Source organism: Lathyrus oleraceus, chromosome 5, assembly GCF_024323335.1.
Source record: "Lathyrus oleraceus cultivar Zhongwan6 chromosome 5, CAAS_Psat_ZW6_1.0, whole genome shotgun sequence".
In the NCBI taxonomy this organism is placed as follows: Eukaryota; Viridiplantae; Streptophyta; class Magnoliopsida; order Fabales; family Fabaceae; genus Lathyrus; species Lathyrus oleraceus.
Window position 1 is genome coordinate 525220627 of NC_066583.1, and position 13126 is coordinate 525233752.

The 13126-nt window shown below is 35.5% G+C and overlaps 1 non-coding gene across 1 annotated transcript; it reads right to left on the bottom strand.

Annotated features, from left to right (window-relative positions):
- Positions 1-6878: 6878 nt before the first annotated feature.
- On the bottom strand, positions 6879-6950 carry TRNAC-GCA (transfer RNA cysteine (anticodon GCA)). The gene has a single exon. It is a non-coding gene; the product is annotated as a tRNA-Cys (tRNA).
- Between the last annotated feature and the right edge of the window lie 6176 nt (positions 6951-13126).

Consider the following 13126-nt stretch of genomic DNA (forward strand, 5'->3'; position numbering starts at 1 on the left):
TTCTAACCATTCCGTTGGATAAAAATAGAAGTGCGGTGGCGACTCGACTTGTATGGTTTACCTTGGATTTAGTCAATATCTCTAATGGTAACGAATACCCTGCTACAGAAAAGGAAATAATAATAATTTAAATCTACCTAGAAAGTGATAAACAAAAGCGGTTAAGCTTCCTCCCCCATACTTAAATCGAGCATTGTCCCCAATGCAACGACATAAGATAGGAAAGAAAGGTAGAACCTGGGTAGCCTGCTATTGGTGCCGTCTTCCATGTGTTCGTCCATGTCCACCATTTCCATGCTGCTAAGATGGCGTACCCACATAAGAGGCATAGTCTTGTAGATCCTCCATACGCACTGTCAATGCTTCCATTTCATTAATCAGACCAGACATGTTCTGTTCAGTCCTGAAAGCGTAATCATGATGTTCATGCTGCATCTGGAGAAATATTTGCATCATTTCTGTTTGTTGAGCTTCCATGTTTTGAAATTTTTGGTCGTGCTGAGTGTCTAATTCACTACGCCGCAGCAATTCAGCATAGATGTCATCAAGAGTGGTAGGTGCCACATTTCTTCTTCAGGGTCTTTGGCTGGATGATGTACCTGTAACATTTTTAGAAGACATATGTGTGGTGTGTGGGTGGGTGTCAGTAGTGGGAGAAACTTGCTCCTGAATATAATCCTCATCGATGCCCCCGCCACCAGCTACATTCTCAGGAATATGCGCGGGGACTTGGTTAGGCACTAGATCATGAATATAACAATAATTTTCCGGGTTACGCACCTCAGTGCGAATTGGGTTTGGGAGGATGAAATCTTGAAAAACATTATTTGTAATTATTAGGTGAAACTTACCATCTCGCCTTCGTTTTACCAATTTCATGCTCCTTGTAATGTCAATGTCAGTGGCACGAGGCAGGAGCGGAGTTAGTCGGAAGAATTTATCTTTGAGTCCTAGGACTCTGGCTATTGAGGTTATTAAACCTCCAAAAATAATTGGCCCTCTTCTCGCGTTGACAATGGCATGCATGTGAGAGAACATGAAAGGGACGGTATTTACCTTTTGTGGCACAAAAGTGGCGAACAAATAAAAGAGTTCTTTTTTGTTCACCTTGTTAGAGTTGGATCGACCAAAAATGGTGCATGCCAATATTTGGCGGAAATAACGGATAGTCGGATTATGAATTAAAGTGGCTTTGTTTCCCTCAAAATTGTGGGTTACTGTACCTGTTATTGCCCTCTAAAATGGTTGGAAGGCGTGCTGCCAACCTTCAGTATCTGGGACCTCACTTACTACGTCATTCCCAAAGGGGAATTGTAGTAGGTCCGCTAGTTGGGCAAAGGTAAAAGCATATTCTATATTGAACAAGCGAAACTAGACAGTCCCACTGGAACAGTTTGTGTTTGGTGCGGGACTAAAAATGAGCGAACTAAGGAATTCTAGTGTTAATTGAGCATATATTGGGTCTTTAAAAGATAGGAAATAATTTAAATTTAAATTATTTAGCATATGATTAACACTATCAAGAATTCCTAAGGCTATTAAGCAGGGTTCATCGGCGTACCTTGTTGATTCAATCTCTCTTACGCTTATAGCCGTGTAAATCTCTTCCTGCAATTCACCTGGTTCTCCATTTCTGAACAATACTTTGTATTCTCTCATTTGTGCCATGACTGAAGTTCGCACTACTCGTGTAATATAGTAAAAATGTAGCAAGAAAGAGGAGAATTACGTTTATGAGAGGTGTGTTTTTGTGAGGTCATATTGGTGGTTTATATAGGGGTGACGGTGGTTGGAAATTAATTAATGAAATAAATTTCAATGAATGGTGTTCAATGCCTCGGTCAAAGTATTGAAAGTGGTTGAAGAAGCTTCATTACAATGACTAGCATGTCTGGGACAAGGAAATTAATGAATTGATGGCACAACAGCACAACAACGTGAGTGTGAGGATTGAAGGAGTGGTTGGCGCCACTTTGTGTGTGTGTGGCGGGCTCCCCTATGAGGGTGTGGCGGGCGCCACATGCAGTATTGTGTGTTCCCATGTATTCCCTTTTTTACCCTGAATTTTATCTTTGACGACAACTTTTGCATGTGAAATTAATTTGACCGGAATTTAATAGTAATTGTAATATTAGGTGAAAGAAAAACAGGATACATAGAAGTGAGAATTACGGATAAAATAGGATATGGTAAAATGAAATCAAAATATAAAATTGAAAAAGAAAAGAATGAGGTAGATAGGAAAGAACAATATAAGTCATTTGATAGATAAAAATGAAATAATTAAAAAACAATTCCAATGTCTAAAAACAACAATAAAATCCAAACATGAAAATAAAATCTAAAATCGATGTCAGTAAATCAGTAATATTCATATAAATTAGTCGTTAAGGAGACTGCTGGCAAGAGGAGAAAACAAGTAGAAGTGATGGCAAATGTGATCCAGGTTCTTTGTCACTACATCCATAAAGAAATGGAAGTCCACGCGCAAAGTGCTCATCTCGCCTCTCAGGTTGGCGATGTCTGTCTGGACAACGTCGATGGCAGCATCATGACCGGTAGGAGGTGCAACAGGTATAGCAGGGGCACATGATTCAGCGTCAGAGAGAAAGGTATCATAGTGGTCAAAAATTTGAGGCGTCTCTGGAGGAGAGGGTGGTGCATCTGGTGGTCCATCCAAATCATAGAGTCAGTTGTTCCTATCATGTACACTCGTCCTATTGTCTGGCAGGGTAAACAAGTGTACTACTTGGCGGTTAATTAGAAACTCAAACACATATGGGCCCAGGTTTCTAATGATACCAGTATTGAAACAGAATTGGATGTTCGTTGGTCATATCCCACCTAAAGGGTTAAGTCTGATAATTGGTTGTCTCAGTCCAATGGCATTTGCGATCATGGTTACTAAGCCCCCTACTACGATTGGTTCATGGTTATCTTGCGCTATACGGTCCAAGTTAGTTATCATAAAGGTAACGACATTAACAGGACGGGCCTATGATGCATAATACATTATAAAGAGCTCGTCTTTAGACACAAAGGTTATGTTTTCTTCCTTTCCAAATAGGATTTGAGCTAGGACCTTATGAAAGTAACGAATGGTAGGGTTATGGATGTTATCGGAATGCATGAGATCCGGCTCAGGATGGTTGTTTCCTGCAATGCTACCCCAAAAGTAATCTAATTCAAGGTCCGCAAGCCTGTCTTCCTGGGTGATGGTAAAGGTATCAGGACCATTAGGGCATCCTAGGAGTTTAGCTATTTCTCTATGAATGTAGCGATACTTAATATCAAACATCCTAAAGGTGATGAGGCCTTTGTTAAATCCCGTACCATGGTTTGGCAGGTAAACTAGGGAGCTTAGGAATTCTAAGGTTAACCTACGGTAGGAACTAAATTTTCTTTTGATAGCAAAAGTATCCCAACCAATTTGGTTTATTAGGAACATAATACTGTCTCTAATACCTAACTTGGTCATGGTACGCCCATTGGGGTATATGGTAAGTGCCATTTCTCTCTGAGCTAGCGCCTCAAAGCGCCTCCTTTGACCTCTGCCTCTGAAGACTATGTCCATGTAATCTACTTGTTGCATCGTGATGGTTAGTAGCTAGATAAATTTAAGTATCCAATATCATTAAGTTAGTAATGGTTAATAATAAAGAAAAATACCGAGTGACTTTATGAAATAGAAGAAAGAAAAAAATGGATAGATAAAAAAATGACATTAATAGAACAAGAAATATTCGTTATGTTTTACGTCGATAGCGCGATGACTCAGAAGTGTAAGTACTCATGGTGGTTCTTTCGAGGATGAATCCTCGGTCAAACTTTTAGTTATCCTCGATTTCCATGGCCACTTATCAAGCCATCTCTCATATCCATCACCTTTTCTTCTTTTTCTTTTGCAAGATAATTTATCCTTCTGAACTTGTGGAGGTGGTTATGGCTCTATCCTGAGAGCTAGCTTTTCAGGTTTGGGTTCAATTTTTTCGTCCACCACCTCAAAGTCTAACTTGCCCCTTTTAATACTAATGAGTTCCCTAGTTTCACGGTCTTCTAATTTTCTCTTCTTATTCAGGGTGGCAAGTAAATGTGCATTGGTGTGGGTATTTTCCAATAGCTCCTCATACCTTTTGGATTTGTGGTCTACCTTAACTTCCATCGACCTCCGCGGGAAAGAAATTGGTGATTCATAGGGAGGAGGAATAACACATAGTGCTTCCTTCTCTACCTCTTCGACAACCTCCCTTTCGGGTGGTATCGGTGGATCTTTCTCAATCTCTACTCTTTTCTCACCTGAATCCTCCTCATTATCACTCTCCTTAGGATTTTAAGTATATTTTTCACTGGTGATTGTTACAACATCCGCATGTTTCTCAAGGAATGGTCCTAGAGGTGTCTGCGCAAGCAGGGAGATTTGAGTCTCCAATGCCTCGTTGTGAGTGACGAGCGACTCGACCACAGTGTTCAGTTGCCTAAGGGTTTCATTGGTATAGAGACTTTGTTTAAATTCTTCATTCTGAAGAGTTTGTGTAGCCACAAAGCATTCCATCATAGATTCTAGCCTAGAGTGAGTTTGTTTCGCAATGAAATCCTCCATTAATATTTCCAGGTCAGATTTATAGGAATCTTGCGATTCCTCAAAATACTGGAGTGATAATCATAGAGAAAATTTGGGTGATACATAGTAATAGAGAAAAGAGTGCCTTAGTCTATACTGGGCAACACTGGAGTTATGATATCGACTAAATTACTCCCCGACAACGACGCCAAAAACTTGATAGTGACTTAGTAAGTCTATGGGATTCCTAACTGCAAGTGCACAGTCTTATCGCGTAGTTTTAAAGATTATCGAACCCAAAGGACTAATAATCGAACGTATCGTTATCTAATGTTACTATGTAAGTCTAAGGTTGAGGATCTTCCTAAGAGTGGAGGGACGAAGAGAAATAACTATAACTAAAACAAAATATTAATAAAGATATTTAATAACGAGATATCGGTATGTAACACATCAAACTTCGGGGATTCGATAGATAGTTGGTGTAATCTTAAAGATCAAAATACTCTTTAGTAGAAATTATTTATTTAAAGGACTTTGTCTCACACTCTCGTTTTTATTGACTCTGACCGTACTCTTAAACCAGAATGCTTGGCTCTCGCGATCTCATTTGAATTTAAAAGTAATTTTTTAATATAAACAAAGTCTAATTAATCCTAAAGCACTCTCGATGTGTTTAGGATTAATGCCTTGTTTCAGCTATCCGGTTAAAATCTCAAACTCTCGTTCTTATTGACCATAACCCTTATTTGCTTTGTACTCTCGTACGAAAAACATTTTCGAATTTAAAACAAGAAACTAAAACCGGAAAATAATATTTTATAAAAGCGAACACCAATTATTTACGAATCCCATTGTTTCGACGGTCTTTACATATCGATACCTATTGGTTTAACCTGACATGGATCCGGGAGCAGACATGATATTCAGATAATTAAGCATATAGTTAGGCATAAGTAATTAAAATGGTAATTGAAATAAAACCTGGAATATAAATCGAGAACTTGGAATGAATACTGATTCATCAAATTAAACAATGCCGACACGCTTTGGCAATCGAGTACATCATTACATTCAAATTCAGTTGCTTAAACCATAATTGCAATAGTCCCCGATGTGGAGAATCTATTGTTTTTACAAGGTAGGAATCTGCCTAAGAAAATCTAACAACAAGAATCTAACTAGAAAATGCACCCTCGTCCGTGAAAATAAACTTCCCTATATATACTCCCCACTCTCCTTAAAAGCATCCTTTGATATCTACTAGTGGGGAGTGGTTGGTTGAAGAAGTAAGAAATGGTCGTGGCAAAAAGTGTGGAGAATAACAAGGAGGACCAGGTTGGTGGCGGCTGCCACAACCCTAATTTGGTCCACGTGGCGGGCTCCACCTTTATGTAGTGTGGTGGAAGCCACCTTAATACAATATGGTGGGCGCCACCACTTCATAGTCTCTTGTGGCGGGCACCATGCTTCCAAGTGGTGGGCACCACCCTTCTTGTGTGGTGGGAGCCACCCTTCATATAGTGTGGTGGACGTCATTATGCATATTTTGCTCCATTTTCTTCCCATTTTCTTTCTTTTTGATATTTTCTTCTTTGCTTGCCTAGACATCTCTTATTCGATAAATATCTGAAATAAACATAAAATACAACGTAATACTATGGAAAATCAAGTAAAAAGCAATGCATGTTAAGTCAAATATACGATGCTTTGTCGCGTTATCAGTGTATGTTTTACATATTTTACATAGGTATTTTAAGTTCTTGCTAGAGATCGATTAAAGCGTATATATTCATTACCACATATCACACCATGGACACATCTTCAACTACCTTTGGAATTTTAATTGAGTTAAAACAAAAATGGTCAGAGATACGAGAGTTATTGAATATGATGCTTATCATGCATATACATTTTGATTTTGAGTCATTGGTTAAAATTTATTATACTTAATTTTCATGTTCATTTAATTTTTACAGGACTCTTGGTATATTGAATTTCTCTCCTACTCACAATTCATTCTAAGAACCAGAAAAAAAACATTGCTTAAAAAGAAAGGATGATTGAAAAAGGGTTAATGTATTTTAAAAGAAAATAATGTTTAACTGAATAGTTTGGCAACTTAGAACAAATGCATTCAAAATGATTGAAAAGAGATTATCAATTTTGTGCTAAAAAGAACTTATTTGGTAATAAGTAGTTATTTAAGTGTTTACTTTATTTAAATAAAAGTTAATTATATATAAATGGTTAACTTCTTTAAAATTAATTACAATTAATTTAGTATCTGTTTATAAAAATAATAAATTACTTCAATAAGGACCAACCGGGTACGAACCGGTGACCTCTTGATCTGCAGTCAAATGCTCTACCACTGAGCAATGGACCCAATGGTGGGTTCACTTATTATTTTGAAATTGATGAGTTGAATAAATGTTCGAGCACATGTTTTACATAGGTATTTATGTTCTTCTTAGATATTTGTTGGACCTAATAAACCTTTACCATATACAACACAATGAATTTATATTAATTTTCTAGAGAGTTTAAAACTAATGAGGTATGAGATAAAACATATATAAAAGGTGTTGCATATCATGCATAAAACTTAGATTTCTAAAACAAACATTGCCAAAAATAATTTACTTAAGCACAAGAGTTCTAATTATATAACCACTCGTGTGGGCTGCCATGTTGAACAAGCCCATTTAAGCACATATTCCATTACGGTGTATCAGATTCCATTAAATATATTGTACCTTATGGTGTACCATAGTTATCTAATTATCACAAGTGCATTGTAAGATTGCGCCATGGAACATGCTTAACTTACTTTTTTAAATCAATTTGTTATTGTATGTTTTGTTTAGCATAATCCCCTAATATATCAAGTTATATTTAATCGAATATTTAACATAATAAATAGTGAATGGTATCAAGAAACATATTATCGCTACCAGAGTGAAAAAGTTTCATGTGATACTACAAAACTTTTCAGTGATAATGATTATGTGTACAGTTTCCGTTTAATGTATGAATTGTGTAGCGGGGTACTCGTTACCTTTAGATTTATTGACTAAATCAAAAAGTAAATCATACAATTCGAGTCACCACCGTACTTCTATTTATCTAAAGGAAAGGTTAGAAAGCAAACAAAAACCGAGAAGTTTTATCAAATCAAAAACTAATAAAAATGTCAGAGATCGGGGTAAGGGGGTTGGTTATGCAATGAGAAGGTTTTAATCACCCAAAACATCCTAGGTACTCCTAGGGAGCCCTTTTCACAATTGTTGTAAGGTAGGTTGGTATTTGTGAAATTTATTTGTGCAAACATGATTGGGGAGATGAGAGAAGAGTATACAAGTTATTTACAATTTTGTGTTTGAATGGATAAACCCACTGCCTACGTACCATCTTAAAAAAAGATTAGGATCAAAATCTCGTAGTTCGGGGTAAAAATCTCAAAAGAAGTTGGTGAATTGATTGGTCCAAAAGCCTTAAGGTCTTTTGTTATCCAAGGGAGAAAACTCAACCTAAAACCACAAATACACCATGTGAGGATAGTCTCAACATGCTAGTGAGGGGTTAACCCTATAATAAGCATGGAAGACTCATTGTCCATCACTAAGGATATAGGTGAGTATTATATCTACCTTAAGGATAACTCAAACCTAATAGCTAATGGTTATGAAAAAGTTTAATAAGAAAGTGGCCATTGAAACCACAAAAACATTTGAATGAGTTATATTTACCAATGAAAAGTATTTACAAAATATGGTCAAAGTTGACTTAAAGATCCAATTCAAAATAAGTGTTATGAAAAGAAAGTTTGAAAATCAAAAGCATAATGCTTAGGTTTCTAATGTTTGAAAACAAATGTTAATGTTTGCACAAAAGTTTTGGCTTGGGTTAGAGTGGAGGGAAGAAGAAGAATGGCTAAGTCCTAAACATACAAGAGATGAAGGAAAAGAAATAGAACCACAAATGGAGTTCCCTTCTTGAGATCATATTGATGATCCAAGTAGCTCCCATACTTTGGATTAAGCAAGCAAATAAGAAAATACTCAAGCAATTAATCAATCAAGAAAGCTCTTAGGAATCCTCCAATGGCTCTTATATCTCTCACTTTAGAAGCTCATGACAATGGTTCTTCACTTAGGCTCAAGTTGGAATCCCTAGCACAAGAACACACACATCAAAAAATTCTACAATGCAAACAAAGAATGGACAAGACAGAGTTTAGAGAATAGGTCCTTTCAATTCCCCTTCAACATTAAGCATTTTAAAGGCAGGAGGCCTAGTTGCTCTTTGACTTTTATAGCACTCTAAAGGCATAAGGCCTAGTTGCTCTTTGACTCCATTTTTGCATAGGGAATGTCCTAAAGTCTAAGTCCTTTTGTCCATTTGCAATTGGTTCTCAACAATCAAAACAAAACACAAGCACAATATTATATACACAATTATATGCTCAAGTGAGCAAAAGGCAAATTGCATTAACATAAACATGTGCTCAAATGAGAAAAGGGCAAAAGCAAATGAATAATATGTACAAGAATATTAAATTGCATAAATGTAAAGTGAAAGAATTAAATGTTAATGGTCAATAGTTAGAGTTAGTGTGCCATAAGGCAATTTAGCGCTATGTTAAGCAATCGTAAGTGGACTAATGTAGTAGTCACACCTATCTGAGGCCGGTCAATAAAAATATAGGCAACAACACAAGTTAGAGATCTTGATTTAGGTTCTTTGCTTGATTAGGAAGCAACATATCCTTAATGCAAAGCCATTCACTTGATCTATGATCAAGATGAATTAGATTTGAATCAAAGAAGGTTAAACCTCCCATTCATAAAGGCTAACCACCAATCTTTAACTCATTGATCAAAAAAAAGAAAAAGATGAAGAAGGAGATGAATAAGAATGAACATTAATTGAAATTCAAATGAAGTAATTAACACACATTGACCAAAGATAGATGAAATCAAGGTCAAACATTAGCAAACAGAAGCAAAATGAAACTTAGAAGTCAAGAAACAAATAAAATATTTTTTGGTATTTTTCAAAATAAAAATAATAATTGAATTAAAATAAACAATTAAAGGTCAAACTTCAAATCCATTTCAAATCAACTTTGAAAAGTCCAAGTAGATCACCCTAAGTTCAACAAGGTCAAACAAAGTTTGACAATTTTTTTTAGCATTTTTAGAAACCAGAAACTATTTTTAATCAATTAAAAATGCATAAAAATAACCTAATTGAATTAAAATCTCAAATAAATCTCAAATCAATTAATAAATTGATGAGAACATTTTTCATAGATTCATCATCATTCAAAGAGGTTAAGAAAATATTCTTGTATTTTTTGAATATCAAAAACTATTTAAAATGAATTCAAAATAACCAGAAAAGAGAAAATTCATAAAAAATATCAAATGATAAAATAAAAAATATTAAAAATCATTTTTAGAAACTAGAAATTAAAAGAGAAATAATGCAATTGGTCTCACATTTTTTGGAATTAAAATGAATGAGATATGATTTTTTGAAATGAAATGGAATAAAAGAAATAAAATTAAAATTAAAATCAGAAAATAAAATGAGGAAAAACGTGAGGCGTTGGATCAGGCTCATTAATTGAGTTGGCGCATCAAACGATCCTTAGGCGCGCGTCCACCAAACACTTAAGTCAATGAGAAGCATGCGGCCATTAAAAAAGTCATAACAAGAGATGGTCCAGATTAGATCTGGAAACGAGATCTAAGGGTTGTGGTTTGATCTGGAGCTAGAACGGTGGTGTACACCACCATTTTCTCCGGCGAACTCATCAGCGCCGGTGAGAGTTGCAGACATGGCAACCTCAACCAAATGCCACGATCTATACAGCAACGGAAAGCTGGGGTGATGTACATCACCCCTATGCCATCTATTTTCACTCTAGACTTCCATGGAGAGAGAAATCAGAGATTGAAAAATATGGTCTTCAACTGAAACTTGATGGAATTTCAAAATTCAAAGCATAAATGAACTGCCTCTAATGAGAGGACTTCAGCCAACCCAATAAATGCAAGAAACAAGCTATAAACAAATAGTTTCGAAGAAAGAAAGTTTGGATATCCACCTCTGAAATGTGGATCTTGAGAGCACAATTCTCCTTTGCTAATGCTTGCAGTATGATCTAATGATGAAGATGAAGCAAGGTCAAAGAATTATAAATCTGAAAATCAACCAATGTAGTTGAAATTCAGATCTGAATTTTTGAGAAGAAAGTGGAAATTCCTTTAAGTATGGCTAAGGAGGGATTCTTGCAGCATAACAGGCGCCTTCAGGTTGCTCAATTGTGAAGCCTAGCACTCCTATTTATAGCAATTGGCAAGGCAATGCATGAGCAAAGTGTGTGCATGAATGGAGAGGGCCTCCATGCATGGGCCTGTACAGGCGCATGGAGGGCCCAATTCTCATTGCAAATGAATGCTGGTATCACATTTAGGTGAGATGGACGTGCAGAAATGATGTCATGAGCTTGTGCAATGTGTTTTCAACTTGTTTCCAAAAAAGCACTAAAATGTTATCCTCTTCGAAAATGCCACCTCCAAAAATAGAACGTGGCCTTATGGGTAATGGTTGGAAAGATCTTGACATGAGGATCAATTGTTATGTTGAACAAAACTTCATTTGGAGTTGGGAAATTGATGAAAATTGATCATGAAGTGCAAGGTGCAAAACATGTGCATGTGAAAATTTCCAAAAATGATCAACTTCAAGCCCTTCTGTTTCAATGATGCAAGCTCCAGATGATAAAACCTTCAACATCAAAGTTGTATATCTTTTCAAGGAAATCAATTTGGACTCAAAATTTTCATCATTTGGAGTTTTTATGAGAAAGTTATGGGCACTTGAATTTGGACTTTTTCACATTTCAATGCCTTTGGTCCAAAGTGACCTATAATGTATTGCATTATAACATGTATTTATTTTAGGATTATGAAAACTTGTTAAACATAACAAATGAATTAGACATCTTGAAATTTCCAATTAATTTGATCCCACCTCAAAATCATAAAAAATGAATGAGTTATGTGCTTGGGAAGTTGACCCAAAATTAGGGTTTCAATCAAAATGACCTATAATGTTTTAAAATGGATGATGACCTTAAAATCTTCAAACAAATTTTTAATAAACATGAAAGTTGTTCATATGGTTCTTAAGAACATTGTTGCTCTTGGGGTCATCTCCATTTGACAAACACATTAAAAGTTAGGTATTAGTGTATTTCAAAATAGTCAGATGAATTGACTGATTAACTTCTCAAGTCCATGCCTCAAATCTTAATGAATTGATGATTGAGGACACTAAAATAAGCTCAAATATGCATTAAATGATGAATTAAAGAACTTCCCTTAATGGTATTTGATCATGGGTTGAGGTTGCTTCATGAGTAAGGCATAGTTGATGCACATATGAATTAGGGTTTCCTTGGGAATCAAGCCTCAAGCCCTTTGGTTTGCTTTGATCAAAATGATGAATTGAGATACTTGGGAGGCATATTTGATGGATGAGAGCTTTGGGAACCATTGTCATGCTTTCTTTCATCTTCACCTGGACATATTATTGAGCATAAGGTCTCCCAAGAGCCTCAGATCTTATCATGGTTCACACTACAAAACAAAAAATGTTAGTGACATATTTTTGTGCTTTTGGTTAATATTTAAAGTAAGGAAATCAATAATATACAATTCAAGCATGCTTGGTGATCTCAAACCAACTCACAAGTTTTCCCACCCAAAGGTTCGGAGCCAAGATGCTATGATCCTTGAGGCAAGATGCAAATGCAATGTTATGATGCCATGAGAGATCTTAGGGTCAAAATTTGGGTCTTACAAATTGTAAACAAGAAAGGGATTGTGTTACCCTTGTCTAGACACATAGTCAGCCTTTAGACATTCTTCATGTTTTGTAAGGTGAAAATTTTCATTTAAGTAACTCGTGTCATTCAGGATGATTTATGGTTACCCATCAAATATTTTTATTGTCATCATATTACAAACATTGTATGAACGGAAATAAAGTACTCGACTCCAAATTTAGGGTCCATAAAGGTTTCAAGTCAAGGGGTGATATAAACCATTATCAATAATATAATAAGTTATGCCACTTACATACAATTTTAAGTATTATTCTCACGGATGGTCAGTAAAATATAAATATTATACCTAATATTTTTACCTATGTGAAGTCTCGATAACTCTTTATCCATAATCAATGATATGTAATCATCAGTCTATCAATGTAATAGTCTTTATGCTTAAATGATATCTAATTTCATAATAAAGCGCGACTACAAATACTTGAATAATAATGTTCTAATGCTTACGTTGGACTCACAATTAAGTTATACTTAATGTTAAATTAAAGATAAAAGTTACTTTAGGAACTTTATTACTTTTAAAAAATAAATTTAATAAAAAGTGTCTTAATATTACTAATAGATAATACAATACAAATACCAATTTCTTATAAAATTATTGTCCCCTTGAGGTCACACTAACCCTATCTCGCAACTACCTT